At 42.0% G+C, this 25,944-nt stretch overlaps 1 protein-coding gene across 1 annotated transcript in view; it reads right to left on the bottom strand.

Moving 5' to 3' along the window:
• The window catches only part of creb3l1 (cAMP responsive element binding protein 3-like 1), a 182,556-nt gene that overhangs the window by 49,360 nt on the left and 107,252 nt on the right, over positions 1-25,944 (bottom strand). The window lies entirely within an intron of this gene.

The following is a 25,944-nucleotide window of genomic DNA, read 5'->3' as shown; positions in this document are numbered from 1 at the left end:
CTTTCACCATTCGATAAGATGATAGAGGGGTCAGTAACACATTTGCAAATTAGTAAAATACATAACAGCACACACTAAATGCTAGAGGAACTCAGCAGGCCAGGCAGCATCTGTGGAAAAGAGTAATGAGTCAACGTTTTGGGTTGACACCCTTCATTAGGACCGGAAATAAAGATGAGAAGGCAAGGTAAGAAGGTGGGGGGAGGGGAGAAGGAGTACAAGGTGGCAAGTGACAGGTGAAACTGGGAGAGGGGGAGGGATAAAGTAAAGAGCTGAGAAGTTGATTAGTGAAAGAGGTAAAAGGCTGGAGAAGGGGGAGTCTGATAGGAGAGGGTAGAAGACCATGGAAGAAAGGGAAGGGGAGGGAGCACCGGAGGGAGGTAAGGAGACAGGGTGAGAGAGGAAAACAAGAATGGGGTGATGGGGGGAGGGAGTGCATTACCGGAAGTTTGAGAAATCGATGTTCATGCCTTCAGGTTGGAGGCTAACCAGACAGAATATAAGGTGTTGCTCCTTTAACCTGAGTGTGGTTCATCGCGGCAGTAAAGTAGGCCATAGACTGACATGTCCGACTCAGAATGGGAAGTGGAATTAAACTGGGTGGCCATTGGGAGACCCTGCTTTTCTTAGCCGGTGAAGCATAGGTGCCCAGCGAAGCGGTCTCCCAATCTACGTTGAGTCTCACCGATATACAGGAAGCCACACTGGGAGCCGCAGATACAGCAGACTCACGGGTGAATATATAGCAGCACTATGACAAAGCTCAGATCATCAACAGCACCTCTGAAACGCACTTCCTTCATCACCAGAGACGACCAGAGCAAAAGACAAATGGAACAAAATGTTTGGAGATTCTCCTCCAAACCTTGTCAATGACTCCCATATCCTGCAAGGTTAAGTTTTAAAAAGACAAAGCCTGTACCCACTAATATCCATGGTGAAGAGACTGATGGCAGACGCTGGAATTATGTACAACAAGCGATCTGCTGGAGGAACTCAGCCGGTTGAGCAGCATCTGTGGGAGTAAAGGGATTTGTCAATGTTTTGAGTTGCAGGGTTTCAACCCAAAACATTGACTGTCCCTTTGCTCCCACAGATGCTGCACATTCCACTGTGCTCCTCCAGCAGATTGTTTGTTGCTCTCTAAAATCAGCCAGTTACATCCTGTGTTCATTGTCATTAACCCAGTTACACCACGCTTGCATTACCTTCTGCCTGATGAAAATCACACCTGCGCTCACTATCCACGATTGGATTACAGCAGGGGTTTTTATGCCATGGATCCTTATTGATAATCTATCATTAACTGAGGGGTCCATGGACCCCACGTTGAGGACCCCCATATTAAAGATTCGTTTTACTTGTCACTCGCTCGTGTCAACGACCAACACATTCCGAGGATGTGCTGGGGGCAACCCGCAAGTGTTGGATTGCTTCCAGCACCAATGTAGCATGTCGACAGCTTACTGATCCTGACCCGTATGCCTTTGGAATGTGGGAGGAAACTGCAGCACCAGGAAGACACCCATGCAGTCACGGGGAGAACATGCAAACTTGTTATAGACAGCTACAGGATGCTAGCAAGCCATTGCCATAGGACCATAAGATATAACAGCAGAGTTATACTGATCATCGGGCAGGTAGGGCTCGTCAGCCTTGGACAACAGCCCGCCCAGGGGAAGGAAAACTCTAATTTTAAACCTCTGCTGCCTTGCAGCCATACCCACCCATGGAAAATGTTTTGGGAGTAAACCCCAAGGAAGAAATCCGGAGCCGGGGTCCCTAAGGCAGTTTGATGTTGTTTACAACTTCATTCTGGCAACCTCTGGACGTCACTGGGGCCAAGCTGTATCGGTGCTTGCCCTTCCCTTGGACTACATCAGTGACGTGGAGAGGGGGAGCCAGCTACATGGCAAACCTTCTCACCCAGGATGAGCCCTGGACAGGACACAGTCCACCAGAGGCACAAACCCATGATCCCCTGGGATCGACGGCTGCCTACTATACTGATCAGCCCATTGAGTCAAACATGGTCCTTTTCTCCCCCTTCTGTCTTCTCCCCATACAAACTGTGTTCATAATCACCCGTGAGCCTGTGTTTACTAAAACCAGCATAGTTACAGCTTGCGCTCATTTTCTGTCCAATTACAGCCTGCGTTTGCTAAAATGAGTCTAATATTACGGTTAATGTTCATCATCATCAGACAGATTATAGACTACGCTCATCAATCATCTAATTACAAGTTTTTGGTCATGTTAATCAGCCTGTATGAACTGATTACCATCAACCGTCTTGCTTCATCAACTTAGTTACACACTGTATTCATTTCCAGAAGAATTAAACCTTTTGCACTCTATTCAGGTCAGATTATAACCTGTGCTGATGTTGATGTTTTTACCTTTGAACGGGTTCCTTGGCTTTCTTTGTGTCACGGCTGTTTGTGGGGAAGACGGATATCAGGGTTGAACACCACATACATACTTTGATAATAAATGTACTATGAAACTTTGCTCACTATAATCAGAGTAGTTGACTTTTATCAGTCCATTTATATACTGTGCTCACTGTCTACAATCAGATTGCAACCCTTGGTCACTATTTTCTCAGGCTAAATCTTAGATTACTAAAATTAGAACAGTTGCAATTTGGTTACATCATCTTACAAGACTGTATTGTCCTCGATCCAATTCCACCTGAGACTCAAAATAATCAGACTAGTTACAGTTTGTGCTCACTATCAAAGCCTCATAACAAACAGCACTCACTCTCTTCAATCTAGTCATAGTCTTTGCTCACCATCCTCGGTCAGATTGTCACCCATGAGTACAAGAGATTCTGCAGATGCTGGAAATATAGAGCGACACACACAAAATGGTGGGGGAACTCAGCAAGACAGGCAGCATCTACAGACAGTTGACGTTTCAGGCCAAGATCTTGCATCAGGACTAAAAAGGAAAGAGGCAGACGCCAGAATTAGAGGAAGGGGGGTTTTATAAATTACCAGATGCCCTTTCTCTATAGAGTATAGAGAAATGCCATCAGATTGGAGGCTACCTAAATGGAATATGAAATGTTACTGCTCCAACCTGAGTTTGGCCTCATCACGGCAATGAAAGAGACCATGGACAGATACACCAGAATGGGAAGTCAAATTGAAATGAATAGCCACCAGGAGATCCTGCCTTTTGCAGCAGACAGACAGAAGGTACTCGTAAAAGTAGTCTCACAATCTGCTTTGGTCTCACCAAGGTAGAGGAGGCCGCCAAGGTAGAGGGGCACCAGATATAACAGATAACTGTGACAGGCTTGTAGGCAAATTGTCACTTCACCCGGAAGAACTGTTTAGGGTCCTGAATGATTGGTGATGGAGTAGGTGTGGAGGAAGGTATAACATTTGTCATGCTGGCAGTTATAATTGCCATGACAGAGATCAGTAGGGAGGGATAGTAGACAATGAAGTCATATAGAGAAAGGAGGAAGGGAAAGATCTGTTGGAGAAAGTATAAGCTATGGACAATAATGTGGTTGATACGGAGACCCATGGGGTGCTAGATAAGGACAAAGGGAGCCCTCTCCCTTTTATAATGGCAAGAGCTTGGGATAAGGGTAGATGTGTGGGAAATGGAGATATGGGTGAGGAGAGCATCGGTGATGGTGGAGGGGAAATCCCATCCTTTGAAAAAAGACACTTCAGATGTTCCAGAATGGAAAGCCTCATCCTGAAAACAGATGTGTTGAAGTCAAAGCAACCGAGAGAAAGGGTAGCAGTTTTACAAGTGACAGGGTGAGAAGAGGTATATTCAAGATAACTGTGAAAGTCAGTAGTTTGTAAGTGGATAGTCTGTCTCCAGAGATGGAGACAGTGAGACCAAGAAAGGGGAGGGAGGTGTCAGAGATGAACCAAGTAAATTCCAAGACAGAGAGAAAGTTAGAGGCAACGTTGACGGAATTGACGAGCTCAGCATGGGTGCTGGAAGCAGCACCAATGCAGTCATCAATGTAGCAGAGTAAGACCTGGGGAGTGCTACCAGTGTATGCTTGGAACATAAACTCTTTTACTTAGCCCACAAAAAAAGCAGACATAACTGGGGCCCACGAGGGTGCCCATTACTGCAACTTTGATTTGGAGAATATGGGAGAATCCAAACGACAAATGTTGTGGATAAGAACCAGTTCCACCAGATGGAGGAGGATGATGGTGAAGGGCAACTGGTTAGGTCTGCTGTTCAGAAAGAAGCTGAGAGCTTGAAGACTTTCTTGATGGCGGATGCAAGTATATAGGGACTGCTCGTCTATAGTGAAAATATGGTGATCTGGGCCAAGGAATTGAAAGTGATTGAAGTGATACAGAGCATGTGATACGTCATGGATGTTGGTAGAAGGAAGTGAACCAAGGGGAACAAAGTTAAGTTCAGGTATGCAGACATGATTTCACTGAGGCAAGAACAGGCAGAAACAATAGGCCTATACTGAGACAGCGAAGTCTGTGGATCTTAGGTAGAAGTTAGAATTGGGCACTGTGGGGTATGGGAACTATGAGGTTGGTGGCAGTGGATGGGAGATCTCCAGAGTTGATGAGGTTGGTGATGCCGCAAGAGACAATGGCCTGATGTTCCTAGTGGCGTCTTGTGCAAGGCATAAGTAAAAGGAGGTGTCTGAAACCTGCCACGTGTCTTCAGTTAGGTAGAGGGCAGTCCGACACCAGTTGATGGTGACTCCTAACATGCTTATCAAATTGTTTCCATGAATAACATGCTTAACGGGAAGGCATTACTTCTAATCTAACAGAAAGTGCTCTGGATGTAGAATCAATTATGAGCATTTCCAATGACCACAATATTGTTGGCCATTGTTACAAAATGTGGAACTAGTTTCATAAGTTCCTGGGAACAAATAGATAAAAACTAGATTGAGTGTAATCAAGAACTTACATTGAATACTTCACGGTGTAAAGAGAGGTGTGGCAAAGAGGCATGAATTACAAATCGATTATTCATCGATGATGATTGATAGTCAATGATGAAGACAAATCAAGTTGGAAAATGAGGATGAATGTTGTTGAATGGTAATCAGAAATGACAGTAAATAATATAGAAAGGTAATGTTGAATAACGGTGAAATGAATGATTGATGAGTGAACGACTGGAAAGTAATAACAACAAAACAGGCGGGAGGAGAGAGAGCAGTGCACCACGCACGTGCGCAGCCCTCCGGTGAAAAATTATATTGTATCTGTTAAATAGGGCTCATGGACAATTCTGATTTGATGGAGAATGGATGTGAAAGCACACAGCAACGTCTGGAGAAATTTCTGAAACGCTCGTTCGCTGCTGTCGTTACTGCATGGTCGGGAATCTTTCGGAGGGTAGGCCTCAAAATCCCCGGCTTTGCCTGCTGTTGGGGACCGAGGTTGAGGTCGAATCGTTCAGACAGAGATAGCGCTCAGTACTCGGTGTCGGACAGCTGATCAGAGCTCTAAGTTTTCAGATGACTCAGAGTCGGACTGTGGTCGGCATGGCAGGGAGAGTTCTTCCTTCTCCCGTCTGCGTGAGATGTGGGACGTTTGAGAGACTTTGAACTTTTACTGTGCTCATGGACTTCTTCATCAAGTTATGGTATTGTTGCACTGTTGTAACTATATGTTATAATTATGTGGTTTTGTCAGTTGTTTTGTCAGTTTTTTCAGTCTTGGTCTGTCCTGTGTTTTGTGATATCACACCGGAGGAAATATTGTATCATTTCTTAATGCATGCATTACTAAATGACAATAAAAGAGGACTGCGTGTCTTCATAATCTAATCAGTTGTCAAATCCTACAACACATCAGATAGAGGATATTTGGCCTAATGAACTCTTCGATTCTTTCCTAATTAAAACCTACATCACAGCTTCTTTTCGTGAAGCCCTTTTGAAAGCTTAAATACAATCTGAACCCTCAACCTGCTAGATTGAGACACATTTCTCCACATCCTCACAACCTTAATTCCCCATTTAAAAAAAAATCTATGTCCTTTGGTTTTGGCATCCTTGTGAGAAGAAGTAGCTTATTTTGATCAGTGAGACCTACTCACTACTGTAACTCTTGCGAGGTAGAATATGATGTACAAGTACAATTTAAGTAAAATGCTGAAAGGGGCAGCAGATCAGGCAGCATCACTAGAAAGAGGAACAATTAACGTTTCGGGTCTGGGGTCCTTCGTCAAAATAAGAAGGAGTGTTTACAGCATTTTCTGTTTTATTTAATTTTTCCAGCATCTGGAGTTTCTTACAAACACTATATTTTGTTATTCCTAGGTTAGGGAAAGATTAGAAGCACTTGGCCAAGTGGTAAAGGCATTCGTCTAGTGATCTGAAGGTCGCTAGTTCGAGGCTCAGCTGTGGCAGCGTGTTTGTGCCCTTGAGCAAGGCACTTAATCACACATTGCTCTAGTCTGTGCGAGAAGTGGCGCCCCACACAGACTTCCAATCTGTGCCTTGTAAGGCATGAAAATGCCCAACGCAGGCCTCTCATGGTCTGAGTCAACGTTCCCCTAGAAGCATAGAAAACCTACAGCCCATACAGACCCCTTGGCCCACAATGCTGTGCTGAACATGTACTTACTTTAGAAATTACTTAGGGTTACCCACAGCCCTCTATTTTTCTAAGTCCCATGTACCTACCCAGGAATCTCTTAAAAGACCCCATTGTATCCACCTCCACCATAGTCACCAGCAGTCCATTTCACACACTCACCACTCTCTGTGTAAAAAAAAACTTACCCCTGACATCCCCTCTGTACCTTCTTCCAAGCACCTTAAAACTGTGTCCTCTCATGTTAGCCATTTCAGCTCTGGGAAAAAGCCTCTGACTATCCACACAATCAATGCCTCTCATCATCTTAACACCTCTATCAGGTCACCTCTCATCCTCCGTCACTCCAAGGAGAAAAGGCCAAGTTCGCTCAACCTATTCTTGTATGGCATGCTCCCCAATCCAGGCAACATCCTTGTAAATCTCCTCGGCACCCTTTCTATAGTCTCTACATCCTATTAGTAGAAGTATCTGTTGAAGGAGTTAGAAGAAGAAAGTACGGTTGGGTTGGGAGGAACAGCCAATAGATAATGCAGACATGGATAATTTGATGAAGTGGGTTGCTTCTGAATTGTAAATGTCTTATTATACTTCATGGCCTTCTATGTTATTTTATAAGTGAACAACAACAGTGCTGCAGGTGATAGAGAGTTGTGCAAGAAAGATGAATGTGTGAGGAGTGATGGTTATTACTTGGCCAAGCACAACCATTTTGCAGGTGAGCAATGAGGACAATTGGTACTCTGTCCTCTGGTATGTGTAGGAGATTTTAGCTGGTATTTTTGCAACTCCAGCCAGCAGTCTTTAAGTAATTACAATGGCCAAAAAGCATACTAATAATCTAAATTCCCATTCAGGCAACACACAGAAAGACTTATAGCAATTCATTCTTTCAGAAATGTCTCAAAACCTATGTTAAACCACAGATGGTTAATAATTAGCCACTCACCATACTGCAAATCCTGGCAGCACTGTGGACCCAAATGACCAGGAAAATCTATTTTGTTAAGGAAGAAATGTTGGTCAGAAGAGCGAGAGGACCCTTACTCACGAAAGTGGAATGTTTGCTCTTCCTTTGAGGAGCCCCGAGTTTACAGAACATCCAAAGAACAGGTTTATTATAAAATAAGGCCATTACTGTGTACAGTCTCATAACTCCTATGATGCATCACTTACGCCTTATGAGGTGCAGAAATATACTTTCAATGAGTCCCTCAAAACTCTAGGGAGGAGTGGAGGAAGCCAACTTACTCTCTGGTGAGGAGTAGATCAATAACACAAGTTACTCCTTATTGCGGAGTTTAAACTAATTCATAGGGGTTACTAAGTTCAGCAAATTTTAACAATGCAATCATTACTTGAAAACACTTACTGAAATCAAAATGATAAAACATTTTTAAATCAATGCAATCGCTTGCATGGTTGATTACTGCAGCATAAACATCTGTCTATTGAATTCCAATCCACAATCATTGGTCATATTTAAACAAATCAGCTCAAAATAAGGTCATGGTTATTATTTTAAACCCAAGGTCTTTCATGAGACATGTCTATCTGTCAACAATCTATCTCTCAGAATAAATTAAAAACAGAAAAAATGGTAACTGGTGGCATTGTAAGTCCATGTCAGCCAAGAATCAGACATTTCCACAGGAACTGATTGATTTAGTGGAGCAAAGTTTATTAGAGATTTGGATTATATGTTGTGAAATATTCTATTACTGTGAGCTATTTTAAGGACTACAACACTGACTGTGCCTATCAAAAGGCAGACTTAATGGCACATCCCCAAAGCCAATAAACCTGCTTAGAAGACACTCAGCTTCCTGTATATGAGAGTGAGAAGGCACCAGCAAAACAAGCCCGGGGTCATTTCCGAACTAAGGGTGATAATTAGAGAATGCAAGATGATGCTTGTTGCTGCCACAATATCAGCCAATCGACCAGAACACACCGAGCAATGTTTTCAGTGTTAGGCTCTTGAGAATTAATACCATTTTCCAGAGAGTAATGTACAGTAATCATGATACTTTGATCGAAATTGATCAAGCGCCTGGTTGCTGAGTCATGTTTTCAGCACTGATGCACTCTATGTTACTGTAAGAGCTTTGCAGAGAAAATATTTCGTATAGCACTGAGGTACATGGGAGGTTCTCAGAACAACCGAGTTTGAATAGTGCAGCCTCAATGTAAGTAACTCCCCTGAGCTGACTCCAGTTTGGCCTGGGAATCCATCTCTAGTAAGTTCCCCTTAATTTAGATATTTACTTGCATTATTTACTCCCACTACTATCCAATCACAATCCTCAAACAACCCTCACCACCCCTCTCACAAACCATTACCCCCAAGCTGTCAGTTCGTCCTCACCACCACACTGTTAACCAAATTGTTAATCAATCGGTCAATATCTCCCAAACCCCAGATCCTAGTTTGTGACCCCACTTGACCTCTGAGGAGCTTCCGTAGCCCCTTAGACCCTGCCACCACCACCTCAATTGACTCAAACTGACATCCAATGGTCAGGCCTGTCTTTCATAAAACCTACCTGGCTGAATCAGGACACAACACATTTCCTTTGTATTGTTAACGGATTGTGCAAAGGGAAGTGTGTGATCCAATGATTTGTGTCAGAATCAGAATCAGGTTTATCACCGGCATATGTCCTGAAATTTGTTATCTTTGCAGCAGCAGTTCAGTGCAACCATGCAATACATAATAATAGGAAAAAAACTGAATTACAGTAAGATATTTATATTAGTTAAATTAAATAAGCAGTGCAAAAATAGAAATAAAAAAGTGGTGAGGTAGTGTCATGGGTCCAATATCCATTCAGAAATCAGATGGCAGAGGAGAAGAAGCTGTTCATGAATTGTTGAGTGTGTGCCTTCAGGGTTCTGTACCTCCTTAATCTGATCATTCAATAAAGTGCAGCAGGCACAAGATCTCGTTGCTTCAGACATCAGAAGTGGCAGACTGTATATTAGCGTTTGCCAAGTTAAATAGAGCCTTAGGATGTATAAGTAGATCCACAGAACACCAGTCTCCGGAGGAAGTAATACTGGCACTCTATAAAGCTGAAATGAGATCACACTTGGAACACTGTGTTCTGCATTGGTCAATATAATCCAGAGAAAGGTATGGTGATACTGGTTGAATGTTTCATAGCCCAGAGTTAAAGCAGTAAAGTCAGTGGAACAGCCCAGCTCCTCATATAAAAAACCATCACCATTTTTTATGAACTGTTTCCTCTGGACTATTGAATTCTGGTTCATAAAAGCAGACATGAATCTTAAGGACACAAAGACATAACTTTCATTTTTTTAAAAATGACTCTGACAGAAGTCTCTGCCTCAAAGATTAGCAGTTTTGTACCAGTACTGTCCTTCAGGTGAGATATTAATTTGTCCTAAATAGATGTAAAAGATCCCATAATACTATACTGTAGAAGAGCAAAGATTATTTTTCATTACTGTGGTCATTGCTTATTTTGTAACTTATAGCAATGAAGTTTTTCCAGCATCTGGAGTTTCTTACTCTGATAATGTTTGAGGCTCCTTGCAGTATGAAACTTGGTTGCCAAGCTTCCTTTAAATCAGCAGTCACAGTTACCCAAGTATGGTTCAGTTAAAGTAATAGAGCACTCACAGACATTAACAAAATTTAAAATTTCCAAAAATATTGGAAGGCTGGAAACATATTCAAACGTACAGGATTGAAGTAGTTCCTCAGAGGGTGATAGTGTGCTTGTACCTCAAAGATTAGCAACTATGTGACAATCTGCCTTTCAGAAAGGGGAAGAGATTTAGGTTGGGAATTAGAGAGTTTAGGATTAAGGCAGCTGAAATCTTGACTGCCAAATTGGAGCCACCAAAATCAGAGGCGAGATAGAAGAAAGAACTGGAGGTTCACTAAGCTCTCAATGAGTTTCAATAGGTACACTGAATGTCAGAGAAATGTATACAATATACATCCTGAAATTCCTTTTTTTCATAAATATCCACAAAAAAGGAGTGCCACAAAGAATGAATGTCAGTAAAACGTTAGAACCCCGAAGTCCACCCCCCAGCTCCCCCCCCCCACGCACAAACAGCAGCAAGATTTATTTGGCAACAGGATGTTACAGAAACAGAGACAGGCAAGGTCATGAGGGGATTTGGAAGAAAAAAAAGAGTCCTAGAAATTTGCTAAACCAGCAGTCGATGTTCATTGGGTAATGGCAAATGGGATTTGTTGAGAGACTTGATAGAGATTGCAAAATCTATGGATTAGATTTGGGAAGGGAGGATGAAGAAGCCTAGCACTGACAGCACTGGATTGGTTAGATCTTGATTGAGGTTGAGCAGGACAAGGCAATGTTTTGAGTGGGAGCAGAAGGCATTGGACTGCATAACAGATTGAAACCCTATTCTGGAATCCTTTCATTTGCAGAGAGCTGAATGCAACTGAATCAACAATACAGACTGGGTATCAAGACCTTTTAGATGTTTTGGTGTCATCATGAAATAAGAACAAGTACTTTCCTTAGTTCAGTTTGACACAAGGCCCCAGTTATTACAGTGCACATGGCTGCCTGTTAACCCCTACACTGAGCTACCTTTCCCGGGTTGTTAGTCTACAAACTTATTCCATTTGCTGAATTTTATTCATCAGGATTCTCAACAGGATATTGTTTCTTTAAGCAGGAAGTGCCACGTTTGTATACTTGAATCAGTAATGAAAAGACTGCAACAACTGACACTAATTCAGGATTTTGTTCCCATTGTGAATCAATTAACACATTCTGAAGGCGGCAGCTGCCAGTGGCTTTAGGACTTCCACTTGCTGTTGCAGCTGAACAGATTTACAGGATGCTGGAGAAATGGTATTCACGCAGGTAACAAAGGAGACTGGGAGGGAGTTGAAGGTGGAGTGCAAGACTAGCATGTGCGGAGAGGAACTGGACGGTGGTTGTGAGAACAAAGTGAGAAATGTTGGTGGATGATTATAGTTAAATTGAGGATTAAGAGTAAGAGGTAGAGTGAGGATTTGAGGTGGGTTGATGTGTGCAATAGGAATTTGGTTCAAGGGATAATGCCCAGATTTAAGAGAATGTTAGGTTTTAAACCTCCAAGAGGGACCACAACCTTGTCGTTGGGTTTGGAAGCTTGCGTGCTTTAATGACTCAGAGAGCCATGTTGGCTGGAGTCAAGGCTTTGTGCTTTGGCTCTAGGTAGGTTCACCCATTCAAACAGGTCAAAGAGTAGAGACCAGACTAAGAGTGATCCACCAGTCTTCTGGGTTCAGGGGTTCAGCTCAGGGCTAACAACCAAATCGTTACAGAAACAGCAATGAAGAATCCTTCTACATCTGACTGGCCAAGGATAGACAGATGGAGGACCTTCATTGCTGCCCTAAACACCAGCAGGAGTAATGGGCAGTAAATAGGTAAGTAGGTTTAAAGGGAGGTTGGGTAGGATTATGGCTAAGTTTTGAGGTGTAGGTTAAGGTTAAAGGTGGGAGGTAGGAATGGACAGATGATAGGGGACGTGATGGTAGAGTTTAGGATGAGAGGTGGGCTGGGATTGGGTTTAAGGTTGTGAGTAGGATTTAGTCAGGAGTTAAGAGTGGGAGCTGGCATGAGAATTAGGGTTAGGGATGGGAGTTAGGAATGGGCTAAGGGTTAAATGTAATGTGAGTATAGTAGAGTAAGGGTTAAGGGCAAGAGGTGATGTGGAGATAAATGCAAGTGTGGGAGTTAGGAATGTCCCAAGGGTCAGGTGGTGCACTGTTGATGGGGTTCAGATTATGAATAAGGTGGGACCAGAGTTTATCAGTGGAACCATGGTGAGAGATTGGAATACACTATGGGTTGGGGTGGTGTGGGAATTGGGGTGCTGAGCAACAGGAGAATGACAATCTCTGCTGATGGAACAGCATAGAACCACTTGAGATTTATCAAAGTCCTACTCACTCGAACATCGTCTGCTGAGAGCAGGGGTGTTCTGCTGCTGCTGCTGCTGCTGCAATCCATTTTTACAATTCCATTCTTCGCAGCAACTACTAGCCCTCATGCTGGGCTAATAGGCTCATTACCGATGATCAATTAATGTCCTTGGCACAAGGTAACCTCATTAGTACCTGCTTAACTATTTTACAGAATGTTTGATCTGCACCTTTATCCTCTCAAAGCAGCCAGCACAGATGCCTAGGGCTGACCTTTTCATTCCAAAAGTAGTATCTGAATCTGGCTCATGGGTTGGCAGAAATCAAGCAGCTCCCTGGCAGCTTCCTGGGTGAAAGAGGCTGAATTTCCACCTGAATGAGCACTTTTCCACACAAAGCATAATAGAAAATGCCCCATTAAGGCTATGTATGCTAGGTCATTCATGTTACAATAGAATATCAAAAGACTAGCAAGTAGAGTTGAGGAACAGGTTGCCCATGATTTAATTGGATGCAGAAACAGGCTAATGGGGTGAATGGCCCATTCTGATGGATGTTCCTAACACACAATCCATCAGCCTTTTGAAAAGCCCATCATCGTATCCAGAGACTCCAAGCATTCTCATATAAATCTCCTCATCCCTCCTGCAGAGGTCAGCAAATTAACTCATATGTAGAATATGGGGATTTCACCAAAAGCTGATAAGTTCCTGTTGCCCTGATGTTTGTGCATTAAAATTGCCTTAGGAGTTCTGCTATGCAGGCAGCTTTATTGGAACAATGACCTATGTAAGATTGTGACCTAAACACTTTCAAAGATATTACTGTACGGCTCACAACATAACCTAATTCGATATACTTCGATTAATATTTTCCCATTTTGATGGATCAAAGGGTCTTTGACATTATAAAATGAAAACGCCTAAATATATTTGACAGCAGCACTGCCCAAAAAATTCAGCAGATCAAAGAGTGGGCCCACCTGTTAAGTTTAACATCAATATATTTATGTAGCATCTTCACATCTTCCAACATATTTTACTAGAGTGTATTCAATAAAACTTTCACTGAACTCCAGGAAGAGATAGTACAACAAATCATTCAAATCTTTAATCAAAACAATAACTTCAAAGAAGAATCTTAAAGTAGACTGGGAATATAGAGAGATAGATTTGGTTTGAACAATTAAATGCATCCTTGCTATCATCACCCATATCAGGGGGATTTTCTTTTGCTTGAGAGAGGGTGAGAATTTTCTTTTACTTAAGAGCTCTCTGAACCATGTCAAAGGCTTGGAGAAGGGCGTGTTTCTTTCATTACGTTTACTGTTGGTCTGCTGGAAATCAGAGGCTGAGAAATTGCCTTAACACAAGCTCAGGATAGAGAAACATATACTAAAAACATCCATGAACTTGCAGCTGATTTGCACATATTGATGAGTAACAGAATGCAAAAACATTAGAAATAGATGCAGCAAGTAGGTCATCCTGTCCCTCAAACGCATTCTATCATTTCTGAGCATTATGCCCAGATCTCCCACTTCTAGCACTACTCCCATAATCATTGGTGTTCAGAAGGTCCAGAAATCTATGGATCTTTTATGAATGACCACAACATTTGAGGGTGTTGGGTGCTGGTCTTTTTCTAATTGTGTTTTTTGGGGTTCTTTGTTTTGTGGCTGGCTATAAGGAGACAAATCTCAAGGTTGCATAATTTACACATTATTTTATAGTAAATGTACTTTGAACTTTTGCACCACAACTCCATATATAAGAAAGGATACGGTGATATTGGAGAGGGTCCAGAAGAGGCTTACAAGAATGATTCTGGGAATGAAAGGGTGAATGCATGAAGAGCGTTTGATGGCCGGGGCCTGTATTCACTGGAGTTTAGAGTGAAGAGAAATCTCATTGAAACTTACTGAACACTGAAAGGCCAAGACAGAGTGGACAAGGAAAGGATATTTACCACAAATGAATGTGGAGACTAAGTCATTAGGTATAGTTAAAGTGGGTATATCATAGGTTGCTGATTAGTAAGAGTATCAAAGGTGACAGCAAGAAGGCCGGAGAATGGGGTAGAGAGGAAAAATAAATCAGCCATGATCCAATGGTGGAGCAAAGTCAAAGGGTTAAATGGCCTAATTCTGTTCCTGGTCTTATGGTTCTTAATCCTCTAGGGCAGAAAATTCCAAAGGACCATCACAGAGAAGAGAAATTTCATTTCATTTCAGCCCTGATTGCTTCCTCCACTCCCTCCCCACTTCGACCTGAGACAGTGCCCATTGCTCATATCCTGAACCCAACCTGACAAGCCTGTTAAGAATTTTCTCTGTTTAAGTGGGATCTCCTCTCATTCTTCTGAACTGGTCTACTCTCTAATTTCTCATCATACAGCAAACCTCTCACCTCTGGAACCAATCTACAGAATCTTAGTTGCATCCTCTCAAAAGGCAATATATCTATAGTTAGGTAAGGACACCAAATCCATTTCAGTTTGAATTTCCATTCAATTTTTCACATGTCTGTCCATGACCTCCTTTACTAAAACAATGGGGCCAGACTGAGGTTGGAGGAGTAACACCTCATATTCTATCTGGATAGCCTCCAACCTGATGGCATGAACATAGTTTTCTCTGACTTCCGGTAATTTCTCACCCCTCCCTCCCTACTCCTTCTCCTCCCACCACCTTCTTATTCTGGCTTCTGCCCCTTCCTTTCCAGCCCGAAACATTGACTGTTTATTCCCCTCTATAGATTCTGCCTGACTTGCCAACTTCCTCCAGCATTTTGTATGTGTTGCAGTACTGTATATCAGCCAATTTAAGGTTAAGAAACCTCCTATGCAGGACCTTACTGAACACTTCCCAAAAATCCAATTGTTCCACGTTCATTGCATCCTTCTTGTCCATGTCCAACTAATTGCATCTGAGTTTCAGCAGAATAGTTAAACATTATTTTTCTTTCCTAAGTTCATCTTGGCTTCGCTCAATACCATAATCATATTTCGAGGTGTTAGTAGATCTTTCATTATTGATTACAATACTTTAGGTTACTAAGTAACAATGACTAATGAAAACAATAAATAACAGGCTGGTAGTGCTCTGTTGTCAGCCTTTCTTCAATAATGGAGCCACATTTGCTAATCTTCAGTCCACAGGATCTAAAGAAGCTTGAAAGATAATAATCATAGCATTTGTTATCTCTAATGCTACCTCTTTTAGAAGTTTGAAGAGTGCTTCTTCCCTTCCTAGATTATTACTCAGGTACACTATGCACTATTCATGACTGAGAATTGCAATGCTCATAGAGCAGTGTTGCCTGAATGCTGGTGTCATGTTGCAATGTTGAATTCGGCACAACTTTCACTGTTAATGTACTGCTGATTCTTACCGATCTTGGTTTATACACAGCACTGGTGTGTTGTAAATGGAGAATACCACAATTCAGGCAGGGATCTTTCAGCTACAGGGGAGCGTGACCGGGGAAGCTTCCAATGAAGGCAAATGTGTGCTGTGCTTGCTTCTAACCATTGAACATGGAGTTTGGGTGACAATCTGCAAGCTGCAGTAAGCAACAGATTGTGAAGTGTGGTCAAGATTAGCCGAAACACTCTGGAATAATCCTGAGGCTAGGAAGTTAGAACTGACCATGGCCCTGATCTCCATGGACACAATAGTCTAATGCACAAGCACTGAGTTGTATTTGGGGTTGTAGAAGGTCAGAGCCCTCACTGAGGACAAGTGATTCGTTTGGACAATTGGCTATTTAAACAGTACAATTTCAGAGGAAACTGAGTTTGTGAAATGTGTTTCTGGGTAAATAAGAACTGTTTGTCAACCCAGTGACATTGAAAAATGTAATGTAGATGAACTTTGCATGTTGCATAATTATTGCTTGGGAGAATTTCACACTAAATCAAAAATACTGATTAGAATACAAATCCTGTCTAGAAATTAGATAAATTGGCTGCCATGTGATAAGGCACCCATAAATGTGCACAGAAATATCCTACTCTAGTTAAATCTATTTTTTTTTAAACAGGACAGCACTCCTATCTGGGATTGTGCGATGGAATTCCTAATGCATTGCTCCTAGCACATTGCTTTCAGGAAAGCAGCCTAGACACATCTTTCTCTGGTTCTTCCTAGTATTTGAAATGAGTTCTCTTTATTCAGTTGAGTGCCAGTTATCAGATAGATGCCAGAATCATAACCGTCTTTTAGCAGCTAGTTTGCAAGTACTTGCCTGCAGCTCCAGTTTATACACTGCAGCTGGGGATATTGTCAGTTTCCATTCATTTTCATAGCCATTGCTATGTCCATCTTGTTCTGTAATAACAGCACGCGGAGTTAATTGAATTTGATAGTCTGTCTTTAGTGCGGACTCAAGCAGAAAGCCGAAATGAAATATGTAGTTGGAGCTTTCGATGAAGGATGTTTGCAAACACTTTCCTCATTCTGTTGCCCCACAATAACATACGAAATGTATGAGATCCTTGGCCTGTTGCTGCAACGTCATGCTATTATTATGCCAACACTGTTACAACACAATGCTGATTACTACTGTAATAGAATCAGAATGAAAATCAGCTTTATTATCACCGGCATGTGATGTGAAATTTGTTAACTTAGCAGCAGCAGTTCAATGCAATACATGATATAGAAAAAAAATGATAAATGAAATTTTAAAAAATAATAATAAATAAATAAATCAATTACAGTACACATATATTGAATAGATTTAAAATGTGCAAAAAACAGATATACTGTATATTTTTTTAAAAGTGAGGTACTGTCCAAGGGTTCAATGTCCATTTAGGAATTGAATGGCAGAGGGGAAGAAGCTGTTCTTGAATTGCTGAGTGTGTGCCTTCAGGCTTCTGCATCTCCTAATTGATGGTAACTGTAAGAAAGGGGCACGCCCTGGGTGCTGGAGATCCTTAATAATGGACGCTGCTTTTCTGAGACACTGCTCCTTGAAAATGTCCTGGGTACTTTGTAGGCTAGTACCCAGGATGGAGCTGACTAGATTTAGAACCCTCTGCAGCTTCTTTCAGTCCTGTGCAGTAGCCCCTCCATACCAGACAGTGATGCAGCCTGTCAGAATGCTCTCCACGGTACATCTATAAAAGTTTTTGAGAATACGTAATATATTGCTTGTATTCAAAGCGATAGACTGAACACCAGAACTTCACAGTGCTCATGATTAAAGCAAAGATATATCACTATCATGACAATACCACTGTTTTTTTTATTTCAAAATATACTTTATTCAAAAATAAATTATATACAATAAACCATTCAATAACTTTCCATCCTTTCCATACGTTTCCATTATAGTCAGTACATATCCATACTTATGGCCACCCACGTGGCACTCCAGTTGTTCACCTTACCACATCATTGTTGAGGGGTATACTCCCCACCACCCGACTCCTCCCACTCCCGCGGATGAAGAAACCTCCTTCCCCACCAGGCCCTTGCGGTGGCTGCACCAAGTTTCAGTGCGTCCCTCAGCACGTACTCCTGCAGCTGAGAATGTGCCAGTCGGCAGCAATACCACTGTCTGAGAACAAGAACATACAACACAGTCTGGAAGCGCCCTCATGCAGCCTCAGGTCAAAGCCCCTTTATGGTCAACGAGGTACTTTTAAGTTACAGCCACTGCTGGAAAGCAAGATACATAAGCACTTAGTTTGTGCATAACCACAAACAGAAGGTGTTTTAGTGAAATTAATGAAGAACATCTCTGGTCTCTTCAGAACAGTGTTGAACAATTTATTAAGAAAATGGAAGCTCTGCTGTTGTGTAGAAGGTTTCACTTTTACCATGATGCATTATGGGAGTCCCTGCTCTGTGCACAGGAACAGGAATCAGTACGAAGGCAGTAACTGGTATCAAACGAGCCACTGTCAACACAGTGCCAGATATCTGTCAGCAGTTTGCCATCACCACAACAGTACTTTGCTCACAGCCACCATAATACATTGTTTACCGTCACTCCTGCAGTGCACGGACCACTAACACAATGGCAACATCCTGTTCACAGATACTACAACACCCTTCCACCCCCAGCATATTGCCTATTAATGACATAGTAAACACAGTACCTCAAAGACACTGTCATAAGTCACTGATCAACAATATCCTTTGGAACTATAACACTTTGTCCAATAACCATTGAGACTAATATTACAGTCTGCTATTATATATTGACCTTTGATCTTGCATTAATGTACTGCCCATTGACATTACAATAATATCAACAGACTATATTACAGTAACATTTCACATGAAAATACAGTACACCAGACTCTACTCTGACACATTATTCACTACAAAAGGCACAATGCACTGTACACAAACGCTAATGCTAAATGCCCTGTCCACCAACACTAAATTTATTTATTTGTTTAATGAGATACAGCGCAGAACTGGAATAGGAATGAGCCGCGCTGCCCAGTAACTCCCCAAATTCTAATCCTAGTCTAATCACGGGACAATTTACGATAACCAATTAACCTAACAACTGGTACATCTTTTGACTGTGGGAAGAAACCCACCCGGTCACAGGGAAAACGTACAAACTCCTTACAGGCAGTAGCGGGAATTGAACCCAGATCACTGGTACTGTAAAGCGTTGTGCTAACGCACTACTCATTAACCCTACTATGATACACAGCCCAGCAAATCAACTGTAACATACTAACCATTAACACAAGTAAGACAATGCCCACAACTCTGCTTGAGTTCAAAAGATGATCAGTAATTAGTGGCAGAAGTTGATGATTCAGAGTGGCAACCCAAATTAATGTGGCGCTTAACATTTTAGTGGTCAGAGTTATATTAACAGATATGTAATTTTTCTTCACTGTCCATTTGTATTTATCATATTATGATTGTGTAGACTTTCCTACCAATGCATGTCCAAAGTTCAAAGTAATTCTATTATCAAAGTACATGTATGTCACCATATACAACAGTGAGATTCACTTTCTTGCGAGCATGCTCATTAAATCCAATAATTATTATAGAATCAATGAAAGACCACACCAACTCGGCAGATAACCACTGTGCAAATACAAAAAGAAAGATGAAATAATAAATAAATAGATAGTTAAGCAAGCAAGCAATAAAAGGCGAGGATATGAGATGAAGAGTCCTTGAAAGTGAGTCCATAGGTTGTGGGAACATTTTAGTGATGAGGCAGGTGAAGCTGAGTGAAAATCTCCCCTTTGGTTCAAGAGCCTGATGGTTGAGGGTAATAACTGTTTCTGAACCTGATGGTGTGAGTCCTGAAGTTCTTATGCCTTCTTTCTGATGGTAGCAGTGAAAAGAGAGCATGACTTGGGTGGTTAGGATCCCTGATGGTGGATGGTGCTTTCCTGCGACAATGCTCTGCGTAGGTGTGCTCAGTGATGGGGAGGGCTTTACCAGTGATGGACTGGGCTGTATCTACTATTTTTTGTAGAACTTTCTGTTCAAGGGTATTGGTGTTTCCGTATGAGGCTGTGATGCAGCCAGTCAATATACTCTCAGCTGCACATCTATAAAAGTTTGTCGAAGTTTCAGATCTCACGCCAAATATTTGCAAAGTTCTAGCTTCCTTTAATTTCAACAACATACTCCTCTTTTAGCACTTTTGAAATCATGCAATCCAAACCAATAGTCTCTAACATATGTAGCAAAGAATTCAAGAGAAACCTCAACACCCAGTCACTGGAATGCAGGTCTCGTGATCACAAAGAGTAGTTAAAGAGCATGGCTGCATGAATACATGGACATGGGATGAATACAAGAATATGTTGATGTTAAACAGGGTAGGGTTACAATGGGCTGACAGAGTTCCATGTAATTTTAGGTAATTATTTTGAATGCAAATTCACTGTACGCAAAGCAACAGTGCTCTGCATTAGAACTTCAAAAATAAAATCCAGACCACATCTTAAAACAGGACTTTTTTTTGTCCCTGTAGGAGGGAAACCTAGACAGTCAGGGCTAAGCAGAATGGATGGCTTTAACAGCCTGCTTCCTAGTCTGGTCTCTTGCACACCCTGGTGCTGCAGGTTAAGGTTAACTGCAGTGCAGCTGTTATATATCGTTAACTGTTTCCTGGAGTGGATAATGAAAGGAGAAACTTCACTGCGTTAATAGCTCTGTACCATCACCAGAACTGCCTCCCGGGTAGCGAGACGGCTCATGTGACTGGATCCAATTTACGTGACTAATGCAAACACTCCATGGAAAAATATATCAAACTCCAAGCTTTCCATCTGAGGCTCTGTGCATGATGTTCTTGGCGCACCGCCTGAACTTCCCTTTGATGATGCTGAGTCTTGGCAAGAAAAGGGTTGTGCTTCATTTGCCCTGTCTGGTTGCTCCCTTGATTATCGTAGCCTGTCACCAGAGCTGGCCAACGCATTTTTAAAGCAGATAATTCTTAGACTGACCAGATTGTTTATTTGACCCTCCAGGGCTGTGCTGGAGATTCCTGAAATAAATTTCTTGGACTCTTTTTTTTCCCAACACTGAGTGAAAAAAATAAAACATTTTTTTTGCCCTTTATTAGTTTAAAATATTGCTTTTTGGCTCAGTTAAGCATCTCCAGTCAACTGAAGGGAAATCTGTCCACTTCTGAATAGGCTGGAGATGTCTGTGTCAGGCAACTAATGGTGGATGTTTTGGGAAGAATAGTTTAAGGTTGGTAGTTTTGATGATACCACCAGAAATAGGCTCAGTCAGAGTTCTTGATCATGCTGAGGGTTGCAGAAGGACAATATTGCAAACTAAAGACTGGCAGGGGAAAAAGTTAAATAGAAAATACACAGAGGGTTAATGTTTAAATAACTTTCTACTATACATGTTTCTCTGGTCTGAAGGGATGACTGGTGTCTGACACAGCAAACAATTTGCAAGAGCTCAGCGTGACCCTGGCCTAAATTGCTCACATCTGAAAATCCCTTGAGGATCACTGTCAGACATGGAGTTCGATTCATTGCAATCTGCAGCTCCTCTCTCTCGTGTGTGGGTGGATGGGCAAATTCAAGACTCACCCACTGTGGAAAATAAAACCACTGACATAGCATTCGAAAATGTTTATCCACTGTCTAGGAATGAGAGAATTTGAATCAGAGAATGTGCCTGAGTTATACAAAAGGCAAGGGGATGAGATGGAACAGTGAAGCTGGGCAGAAAAGGCCGTTACCCTCAGGGTTAAAATGATTGGCTGAGCTTCCTGGATCTGTCAACAAGTTTCTGAGGAAGTCACCAGGAAAGTTGATAAAGGCAAGTATGGATGTTGCTCCAAAGCTGTTTCATGGGGATAGAGGTGAAATATGTTACTGTAACCATCAAGGGAAGGGACTAGACTTGGGTAATAGTGCGTGTGATGCCAATACCATTGGTCACTCTCCGAATCCTGTCAATGATACTTACTGGGTGTGTGGCCATCGTGCCTATCACTGGCTGCCAGGAGTACCTCTTTAAAAATGTGGTATCTTTGGCCTGAACCGAATCCATGGAGGGGTTGTTGTTATCTGACCTACATTGTACAATAAATGTACCACCTGCCTGCAATCTCTCTACATCCTACTCTGTGGGGCTGCCATTGAAGACAGCGTTTCCGGATTGCAGTGCTCCTGTTCTGGGGACCCGCCAGACTGGCCTGTGAAAGCATCAACATGGGCTCCACACTACTGGAGAAACCAGCCACTAACACAGTCTTAGTGCTGCACGGTACAAGCCAGACCGTGAATGGCATTACTGTCAAAAGGCTGGCACCCGCTGTGTGACTCTTCAAAGTCAACTAACACTAGACTTTCTGTTGTCTAAGAGGTGGTACTTGTGCCATTATTTGTCAGGAGTGTTGCACACACCTAAGAACGATGATGCACCTGATGCACCTAAGAACATCACAGATTTAGCTGTGTGTACCCAGCTAAAAGCACACAAGGTTAAGAAGACTCAGCAGGAATTACATGGAATTCCATCATCACCATGGGGATTCTAGCTGCTTTCACTCTTTACTAGTGGTTGTGATATTCCCTGCTATTTGTAATAATCATTTTAACCTTTTGCCCAAGGCCACTCTGAGGGGCAGTGGCCCACAGAGCAGCTGCCTCCGTCATGAACAAACAGCCAAATGGCCCCTGATGAATCTGTCGTAGAATATCAGAGACTCTCTGCTACGGAAATTCAGTAAGATTTGTGTTGTCCTCCATAGGACTAAAAGGAGGGCCTATGGAAGTTGCAGTAAGGCAAGGGTTATCATAATACCCAGACAAGGGTAGACTGCAGATAGAGTGCAGTCAGCCCAGGCAAGAAAGGTCTTCGAAGAGCACTGCTTCCCTTAGCACGGTATGGCTCTGGAGATGAGATAAGCCCAGGGCACACACAACAACCGGGGAAAATTGTTTACTAACTCAAGTATCGTCGGTTGTCAGCTTGTAGTTTCAATTTACATTTGATACCTTATTGCGAATGGTGATCGTTCTTGCAAGGAATTCAAACATACAGTTGGGTACAGTTATTGATTATAACTGATGTTTCGATGACAAACTCTGCCATCGTCTTCAGGGATAATGTCTGGGCATGACTAGTCCAGTGGTACTTATACACCCACAATCCGTCCCTACTGATTGGTTAGTCTTCATTCAATCAGGTCTCCGCTCTCCCACCTTGTTTACAATGGAATTCCAGTTCTTGTAAACCAAGAGCTGAAACCCGATTGAACACCAGACTAGACATACCCAAGCATCATCCCTGAAGAAGAGGGCAGTTTGTCATCGAAATGTCGGTTATAATCGATACCCATACCTGGCTGGAAACCTGAGAAGAGTTTATTCATCATATATGCCAGGAAAGCACCAGATCCTTTTCCAAACATACTGTATACAGTTTCCAAATGGTCAATTTCTGTAAGTACTGGCCAATTCTGTATAAAAATAACATTTCCCTGTTCAAATTTCAGAACAGTGTGGGTGACAGGAACTATGCTATTCCCCTTGTGCACAAGTAAAATAATGTTTGAAGCATAACCGAATGTATGTGTTCTGATTCCAGTTATTGGTGATGACACAGGGCAGTGGATGTTGTCCACATGGACTTTAGCAAGGCCCTTAACAAGGTCCCGCTTGGGAGGCTGGACAAGAAGGTTCAGTTGCATTCAAGGTAGGGTAGTAAATTGGATTAGACATCGGCTTTGCGGGAGAAGCCAGAGAGTGGTAGTAGATGGTTGCCTCTCTGACTAGAGGCTTGTAATTAGTGGTTTGCCATGGGGATCAGTGCTGGGTCCATTGTAGTTTATCATCTGGATGATAATGTGTTAAAATAATCAGCAAATTTGCAAGGGAACCCAAGATTGGGGGTGTAGTGGGCAGCGAGGAAGACTATCAAAGCTTGCAGCAGGATCTGGACCAGCTGGAAAAGTGGTAGATGATATTTAGTGCAGACAAGTATGAGGTGTTGCACTTCGGGTGGACTACCTAGAGTAGGGCTTACACGGTGAGTGGTAGGGCACTGGAGAGTGCAGTAGAACAGAGAGATCTGGGAATACCGTACAGGTCTATAATTCAATGAAAGTGGCATCACAGCTAGACAGAGTCATAAAGAAAGTATTTGACACTTTGGCCTTCATAAATCTAAGTATTTAGTACAGGAGTTGGGATGTTATACTCAGTGGCCACTTGTACACCAGCTCATCAATGCAAATATCTAATCAGCCAATTACGTGGCAACAACTCAATGCATAAGGGCATGCAGACATGGTCAGGAGGTTCAGTTGTTATTCAGACCAAACATCAGAATGGGGAAGAAATGTGATCTAAATGACTTTGACCGTCGGTGCCAGATGGGGTGGTTTGAGTATCTCAGAAGCTGCTGATCTCCTGGGATTTACATGCACAGCAGTCTAAAGTTTACAGAGAATGGTGTGAATTTTTTTTTAAATCCAGTGAATGGCAGTTCTCCTTGTTAATGGGATATATCAGAAGAAATTGCGCAGGCTGGTGGTTCAAGCTGACAGGAAGGAACACTATTATATACATAGCAATTCCACTACAAGCACTTAAGTATAAATAAAGAGCAGCACATCTTTCTATCACAGCATAGACTTGCATAGCAACATTGGGGATCCTCCTACAAAATAGCGGGGTGACAGGTGATAGCCTTCAAGTTTAAAAAAATAAAAATAATGTTCATAAATCCAGCAGAACAGTGAGGGTTAATAGAGAAATCCAACAGAATGAATAATCTCTGAAAACAAGCCTGAAAGCTTCATCTGTTTTCACTTAGTAGGAGCAGTGAATCAGAAGGTGCAAAAACCACAAAACAAGATAACTTTACAGTTACTTCCAAAGCTAATTCTCCTTTGCACAATCGACAATGCTGCAAGTTTCAGCAGGAAAACTCATCTGTTAAAGTGACATCCACATCAGTTTAACACAAGCAAGGGCAGTGTGAACAACATACACGTCAGGTGCTAAAGTGGAATTAAAAAAAATATACATTGTAGTGTAGTGGTTGCTCTGAGAATAATCCTATGGGGTGGCAGCTTCAGAAAGGAAACATTACTGGGCTAGAGGCAAGTTTTAAAGGTGTGCTCTACATGAATGAAACTAACCAGAAGGAGGTTCACAAGATTCCTGTTAACATGCACTTCCGATGTATAGGCCATAGACCCTCATAAATCGGCCCATACAAGGCAGAAATAAGCTCCATATGCTTCAAAGTGGACAACTAATTTACAGTGGTTAGGTTCCAAATGGTTCCTGCTGGATATAATACAGCTAGAAAGGGAATTAATGTCACAGTCACTACAGCAGGAAAGACAAGAGAATGAGTACTGCATGTGCTACAAGAGAAAGGGTTATACACCGCACATGACAGAGAGAAATATAACCGACTCTAAGAAAATATTGCAGGAGAAAGGGAGAATGCACATATAGTACAGAGGGAATATCATAGACAATGAAAGGGCAAAGGGAATATCTCGCACAATCTAAGGGCAAAGGGACTATCTCACATATTTCACACACTATACATTACAATATTATTTGTATCTCTCCTGGTCTTCATTCTCTTTCCTGTATTATGTTTGATACTGACCATCTCTCTTATATTGCACATGATACTGAGCCACTCAGAACATATAGTGTACGATGATGTAAAATCACTCCTGTGTAGTATAACATTAACTCTCTTTCCTATACATTTTGTTTGATATTAATTTTCATTCCTGTACAGTGTGTGTAATATTAGCTCTCTCCAGTCCAGTTTGTGTGATATTGGTCCTCGCTTCTATATTGTGAATGTGATACTAATTTTCATTCCATGATTTTATTCCCAAATAGATATCAGCCTAGACAGCAACCTAGCAGATCAAAAGTTTGGCAATCAACATACACAGATAATTGGCAAAGCATTTCACTCTCTAATCTGCTCCATTGTTT

This window comes from Mobula birostris, chromosome 11, assembly GCF_030028105.1.
Source record: "Mobula birostris isolate sMobBir1 chromosome 11, sMobBir1.hap1, whole genome shotgun sequence".
NCBI lineage: Eukaryota > Metazoa > Chordata > Chondrichthyes > Myliobatiformes > Myliobatidae > Mobula > Mobula birostris.
This window is presented reverse-complemented; position numbering and strand designations above follow the sequence as displayed.